Source organism: Prionailurus viverrinus, chromosome D1 (assembly GCF_022837055.1).
Source record: "Prionailurus viverrinus isolate Anna chromosome D1, UM_Priviv_1.0, whole genome shotgun sequence".
NCBI lineage: Eukaryota > Metazoa > Chordata > Mammalia > Carnivora > Felidae > Prionailurus > Prionailurus viverrinus.
In genome coordinates, this window is record NC_062570.1 from 46,991,774 (window position 1) to 47,007,067 (window position 15,294).

Sequence of the window (15,294 nt, forward strand, 5' to 3'; positions counted from 1 at the left end):
GACTGAGCCAGAGGTGCCCCTTACCTCTTAATTTTAGAGGTAAGGACACCAAGTCCTGAGAGGTTAAAGCCACAGAGCATTTTGTTAGTTGGGTCCAGAAGGGAAGCCAAATATTCTGACTTCTACTACAATGTCTTTTTTTTTTTTTTTTTAATTTTTTTTTTCAACGTTTATTTATTTTTGGGACAGAGAGAGACAGAGCATGAACGGGGGATGGGCAGAGAGAGAGGGAGACACAGAATCGGAAACAGGCTCCAGGCTCTGAGCCATCAGCCCAGAGCCTGACGCGGGGCTCGAACTCACAGACCACGAGATCATGACCTGGCTGAAGTCGGACGCTTAACCGACTGCGCCACCCAGGCGCTCCTACGATGTCTTTTAATAAATAAGAAATAGCAATTTGTAGATTATCATTTCTATAATTTTATTTTTGCAATTGGCAAAGTGGATAGTTTTATCCTTTTTAATTTTGTAGATGAGTTAGATCTAAAAAGACCTGCTCATTTCACATAACTCATAAAAGCAGGACTAGATCTTGGGTTTTATGTCCCCTGGGCCAGGGCTTTTTCATTATATCATGCTGCCTGAGATGTTCACTATTAAAAACCAGGAAATAAACTAATATCTTTTTGAAAGGGCATCAACAGCAGACATTATCTGGTTCATCTCTGAATTTCTCATAGCCGTATATCATGTACATAATGTGTCATTCAATAAATATTTGTAATATGAAATGAATACATGAATGAATAACTGAATAAACAAGGGATAGAACAAGATTGTGTTTTATTTTTACCAGACATTCCATTCTTTTTTTTTTAATTGTTTTTTTAATGTTTATTTATTTTTGAGACAGAGACAGACAGAGCATGAACAGGGGAGGGTCAGAGAGAGAGGGAGACACAGAATCTGAAACAGGCCCCAGGCTCTGAGCAGTCAGCACAGAGCCCGACGCGGGGCTCGAACTCACGGACCGTGAGATCATGACCTGAGCTGAAGCCAGACGCTCAACCGACTGAGCCACCCAGGCGCCCCCAGACATTCCATTCTTGAAGTGTATGATTAATCAAGATTCCTCTGTACTTGAAAAGGAATAGGGGATAAAAATGCCAGGCAGTAGTAATGACAACATTTTGTAATTATTGTGCTTTGAAAGCAAAGTAATGAACAGAAAGGCAAGCTCTATCAATATGTGTCTCCTATTCTGTATGTAATAACTCAAAAGTAATATGCCCCTTCTTTCAAGGGTGAAAGTGAGGTAGAGAAAGTGACCCAGGCAACCTTGAACAGACTTATCCAGTAGAATAATGAGAGCTACATATTTAATTTAAAATTTTCTAGTAGCTGCACTGAAAAAAGTAAAAAGAAACAGATGAAACTAATTAAAACATTTTTAAAATTAAAAAAATTTTTTTAATGTTTATTTTTGAGAAAGAGAGAGAGACAGAGCATGAGCAGAGGAGGGGCAGAGAGAGAGAGAGAGAGAGAGAGAGAGAGAGAGAATCAGAATCCAAAGCAGGCTCCAGGCTCTGAGCTGTCAGTACAGAGCCCGACGCAGGGCTCAAACTCACAGACTGTGAGATCATGACCTGAGCTGAAGTCGGTCACTCAACTGACTGAACCACCCAGGCTCCCCTAATTAAAACATTTTTAAAAAATGTTTATTTATTTTTGAGACAAAGAGAGTGTAAGCTGTGGAGGGGCCAAGAGGGAGGGAGACAGAGAATCTGAAGCAGGCTCTGAGCTGTCAGCACAAAGCCCAACGTAAGGCTTGAACCCTGGAAGGAGATCATGACCTGAGCCAAAGTTGGATAATCAACCACCCAGGTACCCCTAGATAAAACTAATTTTGATAATATACTGTACTTAATTCAGTATGTCCAAAATATTATCTTTCAACATGTAATCAATACAAAAATTGTTGATGAGGTATTTTACTTTTTTTTTTAAGTGGGTGTTTTACACTCAGAGTACATCTCAATCCAGACTAGCCACATTTCTCTTAAGCATTTTTTTCAATACTTTTTTTTTTTTTTTTTTTTTTTTTTGAGAAAACGAGACAGCGTGCATGCATGTGCTGGGGAAGGGCATAGGGAGAGGGAGAGAGAGAGAATCTTAAGCAGGCTCCATGCCTAGTGCAGAGCCCGATGTGGGGCTCAATCTCATGATGGTGAGATTGTGACCTGGGCCCAAACCAAGAGTCAGATGCTTTACTGACTGAGCTACCTGGGCAGGCACCCCTAGACTAGCCACATTTCTAGTATTCAATAGCCACATATGGCTAGTGGCTACCATTTTGGACAGCACAGGTCTAGTCACATAGGACACAATAAGAGAAGGCAACAGTAATTACAGCACAGAGGAAGTAGAATTTGAAGGAATACTTGAGGAAATTTTCCTGCTTTAGTCCAACTGCATAACCCAGATCACTGCAACTTGAAGGGAGATTCTACTACCTCCTGGGAAGTCAGCTCCAGAGTTTTGTCAGCCCTTTGGGAAGATGTTTGGTTGTATGGCCCTGGGCAAGTAACCTAACCTTCATATAACTCAGTTTCTCATCTGTTACCCATAGCTGCTCTCACAATTACATGAAATAATAGGAAAAAGCATGTAGTCAATACTGGCAGGTAGGAGGCACTTGGTTAATAGGAGCTCTAGTACTCTACTAGGATTTACCTTATCACCCCCTATCTCAACCCCATTTTGGATTTTTAAAAAAACTTTTTTAATGTTTGTTTATTTTTGAGAAAGAGACAGAGTGTGAGCAGGGAATGGGCAGAGGTAGAGCAAGACACAGAATCTGAAGCAGGCTCCAGGCTCTGGGCTGTCAGCACAGAGCCCGACGTGGGACCCGAACCCACAAACCGTGAGATCATGACCTGAGCAGAAGTCAGACACTTAACCGACTGAGCCACCCAGGCGCCCCAACCCATTTTGGATTTTTTTACAAAAGGTTGGTATGACTCCCTACAGATCAGTATCTTTTCTGCCACAGCAAAGGTGTGAAGGTGAAGTAAATTTCAAAAAGACAAAACAAAAAAGGTCATGAATTACATTATAAGTAGCCTTCTACTACAGGGAATCTCATATTAATAAAACTAGGTGGTCTACTCTTTAAAAAAATTTTTTTTAACATTTATTTATTTTTGAGAGACAGAGACAGAGCATGGGTGGGGGAGGGGCAGAGAGAGAGGGAGACACTGAATCTGAAGCAGGCTCCAGGCTCTGAGCTATCAGCACAGAGCCCAGTGCGGGCCCGAACTCACGACCTGTGAGATCATGACCCAAGCTGAAGTCGGACGCTTAGCCGTCTGAGCCACCCAGGTGCCCCTCTTCTATGTTTTATTGTTATAAAATATTCATAACAAAATTTGCTTAATTTTTAAAATAAATATTTATTCATTTCTAAATATGCAGTTCTGTGTCATTAAGTAGCTGTTCTGCAGCCATCACCATCATCCATCTCCAGGACTTTTTCAACATCCCACAGTGAAACTCTGTACCCAGTAACTACCCATTAACTCCAGCACCCCCTCCCCCAGTTCCTGCTAAACACTCTTCTGTCTCTTTGTATTGGACCATTCTAGGAATCTCATATAAACAGAGGTCTTATGTTTTTTTGAAGTAACATTTGTTCTTTTTTTAAACATTAAAATAAGAAAATTTGTCCTAAAATACTGACTGAGTAAACCTAGAGGTTTTTTTAAAAAGAATATTAGTGTTGAGGGGCGCCTGAGTGGCTCAGTCGGTTGAGTATCCGACTTTGGCTCAGGTCATGATCTTACGGTTCGGGTTTGAACCCCGCGTCAGACTCTGGGCTGACAGCTCAGAGCCTGGAGCCTGCTTCGGATTCTGTGTCTCCATCTCTCTCTGCCCTTCCTCCACTCATGCTCTGTCTCTCTCTGCCTTTCAAAAATAAAGAAACCTAATAAAAAAAATTAAAAAAAAAGAATATTAGTGTCGGAATGCATGTTGATAAACACAGATGAAAGCCACTGAAGAAATAAATTATAATTATTACATATCTGAGGGAGATGGTCACTACCAAGGTTCTTCTTTACTTTATAAAAGGAAGTCTGTGCGAGAGTATAGACACATGAATATAAATTAAGACATGTCTGTGTGAGATTACTGCCCATAAAGGTCATAAATAATGATGCCCAATTTTCATGAATATCAGAACTCTCGCTGGTATAGTAGATCCTTGACTTTGTCACTAGTTTGCCATTTGGCCTGGGTTTAGGGCCTGGTCCTCTCAAGCCCTTCCTATCTTCATCTGTAAAATGCAGATACTAATAATAGTTGCCCTTCCTACATCATAGGGTTGATGTGAAGATCAAACAAGATAATTAAAGTGGAAGAGCTTTGAAAAATACAAAGCCCAGTAGAAAGGCAAGGCATTATTAAAGACTGTGGAGAGATTGCTAATACGATTTGATTCAAGGCCAGAGTTTTGTACTTCCAAAAGATAAAAAGATATTCAGTTTTTGCAAATTATTTAGAAAACCAAATTCCTACTTTGGTGACCCAGCACCATGACTCAATTGTGTTCTAAATGCTGTACATTTGATACCTACTGCTATACATCATCTAACCACATCACCATACTAGATGTAATTGTACAGCATTTCAGCAATATCTTCAATTTTTGGTGGGTAAGAAGTTATAAATCCACATAGCTTAAAGGCAAAGTCATGTCTGCACAGGAAGTTTTGTTTTTGTTTTTTTTTTAACTTTTCCATGGTGGCAACAGTGCTGCTCTCTGTAATGTATCTACTCTGCGAGACCTGCCTGCAATGCGATTTAATAAGCATTTATTGAGTACCTATAGTGTGCAAGGCATTTGAAGTAGAGATGGTGTGAGGGAATGATGGAGGTAGTGAGAAAAAACGCAAAGAGAAAAGGGGTGTCCCTTGATTGGGTAGGCTTTAAAACAGGTGTGGAGTTGCAAGTCCTGTGACAACTAACTATGAAGACAATGAAATCAATGCCAAGAAAAGGCTTGAGGAATATGCCATGGGCGTTCCAGAGGTCCAAAGGATTAATTCATTCAACCTAAGAAGGAAGAATCTCGGGACATTTGTCCCAGGCCCTAATGCATGAGAAGGATTCCTTGGTTCTGAGATAGATGGGACATATTTCAAGCATAAAGGATTCACACCTACTATCCCACAAATAAATATTCACCTACTAACTAGCTGGTAAAACTAAACAACTTGGCCATGTGTCTGTGACCCTACAAAGTCATGGCTGGGTGGTATTAGAGGCTAAATCCCAGATTCTCATTTGAAAGCACCAGCCTTATGGCATTCCACCATTCCGGGAGGACAGCTCAGAGACCATACACACCCTGGCAAACAACACTCCATTTCATTGCAGCTCCATAGAGTTGCAAAAATTGACCAGAAGGGGGTTCCAGATTTCAACAACCCATTCCCAACTAGAAAACTCTTCCAGGCCAGGGTTCCACCTGTAGGTTTCTAAGCTGACGTCTACTCCTGTTCCAGTTTTCACAGATCCAGAATCAACTTTTCCACTTAGATTTTTTTTTCCTGGGATTACATTTTCCCCTTCCAATGCATTACTGTTAGATGACATTTCCCTTTCCCAAATGTATAAGACCTTTCTTCTTACCACAGTTTTTGAAATCTTACCTTGGGCCATGCAGTGTGCTATGTATTTTGCAGCATCTCCCTTACATGGGACAGGTAATATGACCACAGTTGACCCTTGAACAACTCAGGGATTAGAGGTACCTATCCTCACCACCCCTCCTTCACACAGTCAAAAATCTATAACTTTTGATTCCCCTCAAACTGAACTAATAGCCTACTCAGAGCCTTACCAATAACATAAATGGTCAATTAACACACATTTTGTATATGTAGTATATACTGTATTCATACAGTAAAGTAAGCCAAAAAAAAAAAAAAAAGAAAATATTGAGAAAATTGTAAGGAAGAGAAAATACATTTACAGTACTGTATTGTATTTATATTAAAAAAATTCACATATAAGTGAACCCATGCAGTTCAAACCCATATTATGAAAGGGTCAATTGTATTTCTCTTGTAGAAGAGGAACAGAGATCTAAAGAAGTTAAGTGACTTGTCCAAAGTCAACTGGATAGTTCAACAGTCAGTTGTAGAGTCCAGTGGTAGAGCTGGGACACACACCAGTCTGTACTCCAACCCTGCATTATCCCTATACCCTTGTTTTTCCCCTTAATATCAACAGAGAATATTTGTGAAATTTGTCACTTACATGAAAACTATTTTGAAGAATGGCAAAATCTTATAGGTTATGAGGAACAAGCCTCTGCTGACTTGATATAATCATGTTAACTAAGATTTATTCAATACTTCCTCTGTGCAAGCCACTATGCTTATACACACACATTTTCTCATTGTAAGCTTCAAGTAGTCTTAGTGAGGAGCATTATTATCATCTCTTTTACAAATGAGCAAAGTGAGGCACAGAATGGTTATGTAACTGGCTGAAGGTCCTGTTAGAAAGTGGTGGGGCCAGTATTTGAACTTTGGCCACATAACATCAGGGCTCTAGCTTTTAACCTCAGAGAATCCTTAGACCTTTCCTAGCAGGTGTTGCTATTTTTTTCCTCTGGGAGGAGTGACACCGGGAATAGTGAGCATTGAGTTTCTTCAAAGCTTTGTACCAAGCATGCAGGCCACTCACAGGTGAGGAAGATCCAGTGCCTACCTTCCAGGTTGAAGAGGGACAGGAAGGGGATTATGAAGGCACACACAAACACTGGAAGCAAGACACCAGACAAATGAGATCAGACCACTCCGCTGCTTAAAATCATTCACCAGCAGCCCTCACCAACAGGACACAGTCTGCTTCCCTCAGCAAGGCAGGCCTGGCTGCTCTTCCCGCCTCTACCTCTTTAGTTTCATCTCTGTCTCACTGTCAATATACCCTGTGCAACATATGACAGGCATCTGCATGTCTGCCTGCTTCTCTGCAGCCACTGTTCTCTTCCCCTTCTGTCTGACCTAAGTTATAGCCCTCCTTCAAGACTTGGTCACATCTGTATTTAAACTTGTATTGCCCTCTTCTCCCAGTGTTCGTGACTCTGTAACACTTTGCACATCTATTCTAGCTGTTATGACACTAAACTGAAATTATTTGCATGTTTGTCTCTTCAAGGGCAAGAGGAGTGGTTTTTCCTCTTTTGCATCCCCTAGTGCCCACCCACCGTAGGGACACATGGGACTCAAAGCTTGGGTGAAAGCCAGAATATACAAATTAACACAGCACAAGGATTCCTGGGCCAGGTTAGCAGCCCAGCACCCAGCACTGAATGAGGTCCGTGGGGATCAGCATTTGCAAGTTGGAGAGAAGGTATTTGAAAGAACCAAAGGCAGACCTGGGCCACCCTCAGTTGGATGGACAGCACAAATGGGGGAGATGAGGAGAATGGAGAAGGCCTTAAGGTCTACCTCTTTCACAAGTTTGCCTGGGCTCTCCCTATCATTGGTAACCTTTTTTTAATTGGCCGTGATACCCTGCCTTCCAGCACCATCCAGGGCGCTGGAGGCGAGGGGAGCTCAGTCTGTACACATCACGCTCACAACTTATCCAGGTATTATTGGATACTTTTCAAGCATCACTTCACTTAATCCTCTCAACTGCCTGTGAGGTATTTTTATATAATTTACACGTTAGAAAACTGACGTCCGGAGCGGTTAAAGCATCTTGATCCCGTCCGCTCTCCCGGCGCGGTGGCTAACTCCTCTTTCTTGAGTGGACTGGTTCCTTGAGCGCCACGTTCTCCGGCTCCAGGGACACCTAACGCACAGTGGTCACAAAATAATTGCACTCCTTATTTGCACAGTGAAGAAGCTGCTTCGGGGCAAGGTGCATTGGAGGAGGTCTGGGCGGGAGGGCCAAGGGGAAGAGAAAAACCGGGAGGGGCGGAGGGAAGTCGGAGAAGGGCAGGGGAGCAGGCGGGTGAGGCGTGCCGGGGGCGGGGCGGGGAGCGGGCAGAACGCCATTGGTCGGCGCTCCCGGGAGCCGCCCCTGCGCGCCCGCCTGCCGCCCGCAGGGGGGAGCTTGCACCGGCCTCCGTGCGCTGACAGCCGCGGGGCGACACCTGGACTGCCCCGCGAGAGTGCGGGGGTAGAGCTGCAGGCGCGCCTTCGCGGGAGAGGAGGCTCCGAGCGCCGGGTCCCGAGGAAGGTAACGCGCAGCACCCGGGGATTCAGGGATTGCACGTCTGTGGACTCTAGGACGCGGGAGGCGGCGAGACGCTCTCCCTGCCCCGCGGCGACCAGAGCAGCGGGGTTTTTTTCTCTGCCCACTCGGGGTGTTATTTCGGGCAACTTTCGTTCCTTCTCTGGGTCTCTCTTTCCTCCTCTTAAATGAGGGAGTTGTTGGTGTTGACTGATGCTTTGTAGTCTTTGGAGTTCTAAAGCGTGAGCCGCGTTTTGGCGAGCGGCAAGCTCCCTTCAAATCCGCACCTACTTAAGAGCCAGCTCCGCTGCCCAGGGGGCCGAGTCTTCAGGAAGCCGACGTGCCGGGTAGGCGGGGGTTCTGCTGGGCTGTCGCGTTTCCTGGGGCTTTTGAGGACCGACCCTGGGCTTCGTTCGGGCTGGCTGTTAGCGGGATCTGGTTGCAGAGTTAACTACCTCCAGATTGCTCAGGTGAAGTAAGGGCGATAGGACCTATCTACAGGTGGGGTGTTGGGAAGGAGGGTTTGGGAGCCGATGAGGTTTACTTGCAAAACAAGCAGTTTGTTTTGGAATTATCTCCCTACGCCCAGACCTTGCCCCGTCTTGAGTTACAAATCACAGGAATGGGATTCATCATCTTTCAGAGAGGAAACCCACTGCTTCAGCGGCTAGGACATAGGGCTCCATCAGCTTGTACGAAGTGGGCCTCTTTCTCTGCACCCATCCTGCCTCCTCTTCCCTTTCCTCCTTCCTGCTTTTATAAATCCCCTTTGACTTTTCATTTAGCGCTGGTTTGTGACCAGCAGCCTCCAGAGCTTTGGGCGCTGGGTAGGGATGGAAGCCTGGATAAGGACAGACTATGGATCCGCTGGCAGCCTCCTGACCCTTAGAGCCTGGTAGGGACGTGCAGAGGAAGCCCAGTGGGCTTCAGACAGACAGACAGACGGACAGACACTGGAAGGTGGGATGGATTCAAACTGCTGTCCAGCTTCCTGGCGTCTTCTTGGCAGCCATTCCCAGTGAGGGAATAGGGGCCCTAGTTGGTTGGGCAGCCAGTTGGTTACAGCAGCCAAACAGAGGGATGGTTGAAAGGAGTTGAGGATTTTGATGTGTTTCTGTGGAAAGTCTCCAGGTACTCTCTCCCCTCCCTATAGTTCTTTTGTTCCTTAGTGTGGTGCCTGGGTGAAATCAGATGCCAGGACCTGTCAAGAATGGTGAGGAAGGAAGGAGGCATGGCAGTGGCCTTATTGATGTCTTTATTCGGCACTTAGGGGCCACTCTTCTTTGTGTATAATGTGTCTTTGGTTCTCACAAAGCCACATGAGGGATCCTGTACTGTCAGTTAACCCATTTTACCAATGAGACACTGAGGGTTAGAAAGATCACTTCCTTTAGTCGCATAGCTAGTAAGCAAAATAATTGGAATGCAAATCTAGTTTCTCTGATTCTAAAACCTGTGATCTTTCTACCTTTTTTGGTGAGTAAGGGCAAGTTGGCCTAGTAACAGCAAAAATGGTATTACTGAGTTCTCACATGTGCCAGACACTGTTCAAAGCATTTTAGAAGAGTTATAGGGGTGCCTGGGTGGCTCAGTCAGTTAAGCAGCTGACTTCAGCTCAGGTCATTATCTCACAGGTTTGTGGATTCCAGGTTGTGGGCTCTCCGCTGACAGCTCAGAGTTGGAGCCTGCTTCAGATTCTGTGTCTCCCTGTCTCTTTGCCCCTCCCCCGCTCATACTCTGTGTCTCAAAAAATGAATAAATGTTAAAAAAAAAAGAGTTATGCCACTTATGGTGCAGTTTTGGTCATTCTGCTGGGAATAAGTGACTGTCTTAGCCTTTCTCAAAGCAGCAGTGCTGTTCCAGGATGCCTGCCTGATCCCACCCAGCTGCTAGTGAGTGAATGGGGCAGGGACCCTGCTTGCTTTATCCTAGAGGTGGTTTGAGGTCTAATGAAAGATTGATTGTCCACGTCTGATCCGTTAGACCTGACCGTTGGCTTGTGAATGATCCCACTGTCCCCTAAGAGGCCTTTCTCAGGTTTTGCTCAATAAACATTTGTGGAATGAATGAATTAGTACCTTGTGCAGAGTGGTCTGCTGTCCTGCAGAAGTGGGGCAGCCTAGGGCTCACCATGCTCAGAACCCAGGATGCCAGGCCAGGCAGTTCTCTCCTCTGGGCTGTGCCCCTGTGGGCTTCTAGATTTGCCTGGTAATATGTTTTCTGCCACCTGCTTTATTTGAAATTTTAAAGGTTATAGATGAGGAAAAATTTGATGTTTTTTTTAACTAACAGGAGAAATCACTTAGTCTCTCTTAAAAAGGGAGGGAAATAAGATGGTGCTATTTGCCATAGGGCTTCCCAAACTTCTTCATAGAAGAATCTCCAATAACGAAACTGGCAAGTGCTCCTAGGGGTTGGGGTACGGTTCAGATTGACCCCAACAAGCTTGAAAATTGTTTTATGAAATTATGCGATTTTTAAATTTGATTTCATATGTTGAATTTGGTTTCAATATATAAAACAAATTTTTTCCTCAAAATATTTGTGTAAAATTGGTGTCTTGGTACATTATTTTATATTCTTGGGTGCTGAGAGTACCCAAATGGAGAAGTACCCAAATGGCAAGCATTCTGGTGTGGCAGCATAGGGTACCATTTCCATTTTTCATGCACTTGGTTTACAGTAATAGAGCTTCCCAACTCCTTGTGGAGATAGCCCCTTTCCTATTTATCAGAATGAAGAACATGTTTTAAAAATAAAAACAATCTTTATTGTTTGACCCCCCCACCAGCTTTATTAAGATATAATTGACATATAACATTGTATAAGTCCATGATGATTTCATATGTGTATACATTGCTACTACATTTTTGTAGTGAGAACATTTGAGATTTATTCTCTTAGCAACTTTCAAGTATATAATACTATAGTCACCATATTGTATATTAGATCTTCATCTTAGAATTGGAAGTTTGTACCCTTTGACCAAACTCTCCCCATTTCTCCCTCTCCCAAGTCTCTGACAACCACCATTCTATTCCCTGTTCTGTGAGTTCAGCTCTTTATCGATTATATGTAGAAGGAAGATCCTTATTGTTTGTTTTCCTATTACCAAAGGTAATATATATATGTATATATATTCATTGTAGAAAAAGAAAAACTACAGATTAGCATTAATAATAATAATACCTTTATACTCAGAAATAACTAATGCAAAACTTGGATTTTATAGCCTTCCAAATCTTCTTCTCTGTGTCTATATGAGCACATTAAAAATAAAAATAAAAAAAAGAACAAATGAAGGGGTGCCTGGCTGGCTCAGTTGGAAGAGCATGTGACTCTTGATCTTAGGATCATGAGTTCGAGCCCCATGTTGGGTGTAGAGATTACTACCAAAAATAAACCTAAAAAGAGAGGATAAAAAAAGCATAGTAAGCTGAAAACAAAAAATGAACAAATGTATTAATATAACCCTTACTTTTCACTCAATCATCCTTAGAGCTAGGAGTCATCTCAGATTGTTTTTGAAAGGATACAGAGAATTAATTTTGAATAATTAAAATCATCATAAAGTTTAATCCTGTTTGTGAAGTTCACCTTCCCATAATTCCCTGGTGTCAGTTCCCAGCAGAGGGAAGTGCCTACCTTTGGGGCTGCTGCTGCAGTCACAGGGTCCAGCTGTGCTTCTTATGAGATGACTCACGTGTCTTAAATGTAACAGAAAAGGTAGCTCCTCAGTGTTGTTGAAGTGAAAATGTGAGCAGAGAATTCTAAAGCTAAACTGCACACAGAGGAGCCTCAGATAAGATCATTGCTCCAGAATTGCATTTTTTAAATATTATTTATTTTTGAGAGAGAGAGAGAGAGACAGACAGAGAGAGAGAGGGAGGGAGGGAGGGAGAGAGAGCGAGCGCGCACAGGGGAGGAGCAGAGAGAGAGAGAGACTGAGAATCCCAAGTAGGCTTCTCACTGTCACTGCAGAGCCCAATGTGGGGCTCAAACTGTGAAGAGTCAGACACTGAAATGATGGAGCCACCCAGGTGCCCCTCCAGCATTGAATTTTATTACCTGTGTGACTTTGGGCAAGACAGGTAGCTTCTCTAAACTGGTTTTCCCTTCCTTAGATTGGGGATAATGACACCTGCTGTACCTTTGCCTACCAGAGTCACTAATGAGGACCAGGTGTCAGGTATTGTTACTTAAATTTGCATGCAGGTGTTTATGCTATTTTTAAAAGGAGGTTTAAATGTAGAAAGATCAAAAGAATTGTCAGTCTTTATAAAAAGCTGGAATCTAACTCTTGGGCTTAACATTAGCAGGACTTAATTACAAAGCAAATGCTCTATTGGATCCCCACTCTAAGTTTTCTTCAAAGAATAGAAGATTCCTTGATGGCTAACATCTCATTACTTTTCATCACAATTCTGAACTGAAGGAAAGGGCAGAAAATAGTCCCATTTCACAGAATAAAAGTGGGCTTGCCATTCAAGAGAGCTGTTCATTGGCAGAGAGAGTCAGAGAGTTCCAGGGCCATCTGTAGCTGCCTTAAGAGGGCAGAGGTGTACAAGGGAGAAGCAGAGAGAGTAACTGGAAAGGCAGTGTGTGGGGGGGAGGGGGGGGCGGTGCATGGCTGAATGCTAGAAGCCACTGCCTCAAGGGCTGCTCACAGGCATGCACTCAACTCAGTTCTGAAGAGAGGAATGGGCCCTGCATTGGGATTGGGAGGCAGGTGTCTTGGCTTCTATTCCTGCCCCAAAGACAAGCTGTGTAATCTTAGTCATATCCTCTTCTTGAGCTTTTTTTTTTTTTTTTTTTTAAAATAAAGTGAGGGAATAGGACCAGATGAGGTACCTTCAATTCTTAAAAATCTATGATTCTGTCTGTTTTTTCGTCTATGTCTGCCCAAATGGAACTTTGGTAGAGAATTACCACACAGATAAATCAGGTGTGGGAGAATGTTCCAGCTTTCGGTGCCCCTCATGATTCCTATGGGGCTTCCCAGCTGGATACCTTAATGCACAACACATGATCCGTACATCATTGAAAGAAGAATTATTTTTGCTTGTCTATGTGTTACTCTTAACTAGAACCTTTTTAGATTGTTGGGAGGGAGAACTACTTTTGGTAACTTTTGGGAAGGTGGGTTGATAGAAGTATAGTGAAAGTAGGTTACTTATGGTAAGTAGTAAGTACTAATGGTAAGTATGGTAAGTATGGAAAGTAGGTATTACTTATGGTAATAGGCTGTGTGTGTCACTATGTACTGGCTTTCGAAATTACTAAATACAGTATTTTTCCTTAGTGCCCATTGGGAACTTTGCCTGTGCTATGGCTTTTGCAGAATGTGGGAGAAGCACTCTTGAGTGGCTCGAACTCTAGAAGAGGGAGAGGCAGGGAGGAAGGGAAGGGGAGAAGGAAGGTGGGAGAGATAAGGAGGGAAAGGGAAGGGACAGGAGAGAGCAGAGAGTACCAGTTGTGGTTAGAATACAATGGAGATTAAAAGACCAATTTGGGAAAAGATGAAGTCCCCAAGGACTTGGACTTTTGGTTTAATTTTGCATCTACATTGCCCAACCCCCGACGGGAACTCAGTGAAGTATTTTTAATGAATTAATAAATGAAAAAATGAAGAATGAATGATTCTGTTGAAAGGAAATTTTTGCTGAAATGTAGTACAGTGACCTTCAGGTGGTTGCAGTGACGTGTTTATATATGTGAAATGTGTACTTACAACCTATGGAAACACTTTCCTGTGCATTATCCTGCATAATGATGATAGACATTTTTTTAAAAAGGCCAAAATGAAAACATTGCCTAATGCCATACTTTCTAGACTCTTCATAGGTACTGATAAAAAAAGGATTTGGTTGATTATTTCTAGATAAGTCTTTCTGTAAAAGCACCAAGAAATATTTTAGGAGTGGGGGTATAAGACCTGTAAATAGTCCACAAATTTGCATTCCAAGTCAGAGGGAGAAAGACAGGCATTGTGTAACTTCTGGGTGAATAAACATTTTTTTCCCCCTTGCAGAAGCACTGTTTCACCATAAGTCTTGACGGAACTGGTGCCATCAGCTTCTGATTAGACAGATGTGTTTTGTGCCACCATTACTCACGGCCACAGGCGCCTGGGCTCTCCTGCCACTTGCTGAGTCAGCTGATTAAAACATTGGTCTGTGAGGCTGAAGGCAAGGGCTGGATCCCAGGCCAAGCCAAGTGCCTCAACCACTCCCGCCCCTTCTGCCAGCAATCTACATTGGGAGGAAGACTGAATTATGGCATGTTAGATTCATTAGGGAATATTCTTTACCATTGCTTGTTTTAGATTAGTCATTGAGTTTTAGAAGTAAGGGGTCTGGGTTTTCAGTTTAATTCTTTCACTCTTTTTAAAGTGGATTCTAGTGTTGTTTCAGGTTTACCATCTTGGGGCATGTTCATGGTATGCATTCTGAGACTTTTGGTACCCCAAGTCAACTATCAGCATGGCATATCATATCTTCAGTGTGTCTAAAATGGGGATGATCATACCTGCCTCACAAGTTGCTCAGAGGATTAAATTAGGTCACATATCTAATAAAAAACAGCAAAAGCAGATTGAGATGCTGTTGCTGGCTGGTTAGCCAAAGACTCATCAGCCAAGGACTCACCACCTCATGCCTATCTGGTGCCATTTTTCATTTAACTACAGTTTCTATGTGACATGTATTTAAGATGCCTTATGAATTGTTGAAGCCATATGCATTCAGGCTGCAAATGCTATGGATCTCCTGCATTGATAATGCCCGGGGAAAGCAATTGGTTAGGTGGACTTCATCTTCGTTAGTTATTTCAAAAGTATTTTATCTGATCTGGTATGTTCTTTGTTGCTAATATAACATATTTGATTATATCTGGTTGCTTTTTTAAAACCCTATGAGGCAAATGAATGGTGATGATATCTGACCTTTATTGAGCAGTTACCATGTACCAGGCACTGTTCTAAACACTGTACCTACGCCCATTTATTTAATCCTCACAGTAGTCTATTTTGGGTACTATTATTTTTCCCATTTGATGATGATGAAATTAAGACACACAAGTTAAATAAGTTACCCAGAT

At 42.9% G+C, this 15,294-nt stretch overlaps 1 protein-coding gene across 17 annotated transcripts in view; it reads left to right on the forward strand.

The window, feature by feature from the left end:
- The window catches only part of SYTL2 (synaptotagmin like 2), a 153,850-nt gene that overhangs the window by 28,399 nt on the left and 110,157 nt on the right, over positions 1-15,294 (forward strand). The window contains exon 1 of one of the 17 annotated variants that reach the window (XM_047877298.1): positions 8,076-8,202. The exons of the other annotated variants lie outside the window; for them this stretch is intronic. The gene's annotated coding sequence lies outside the window, so the exon portion shown is untranslated. Of the gene's footprint in view, positions 1-8,075; positions 8,203-15,294 lie in introns of those variants that run through there. 17 annotated transcript variants of the gene reach the window in all.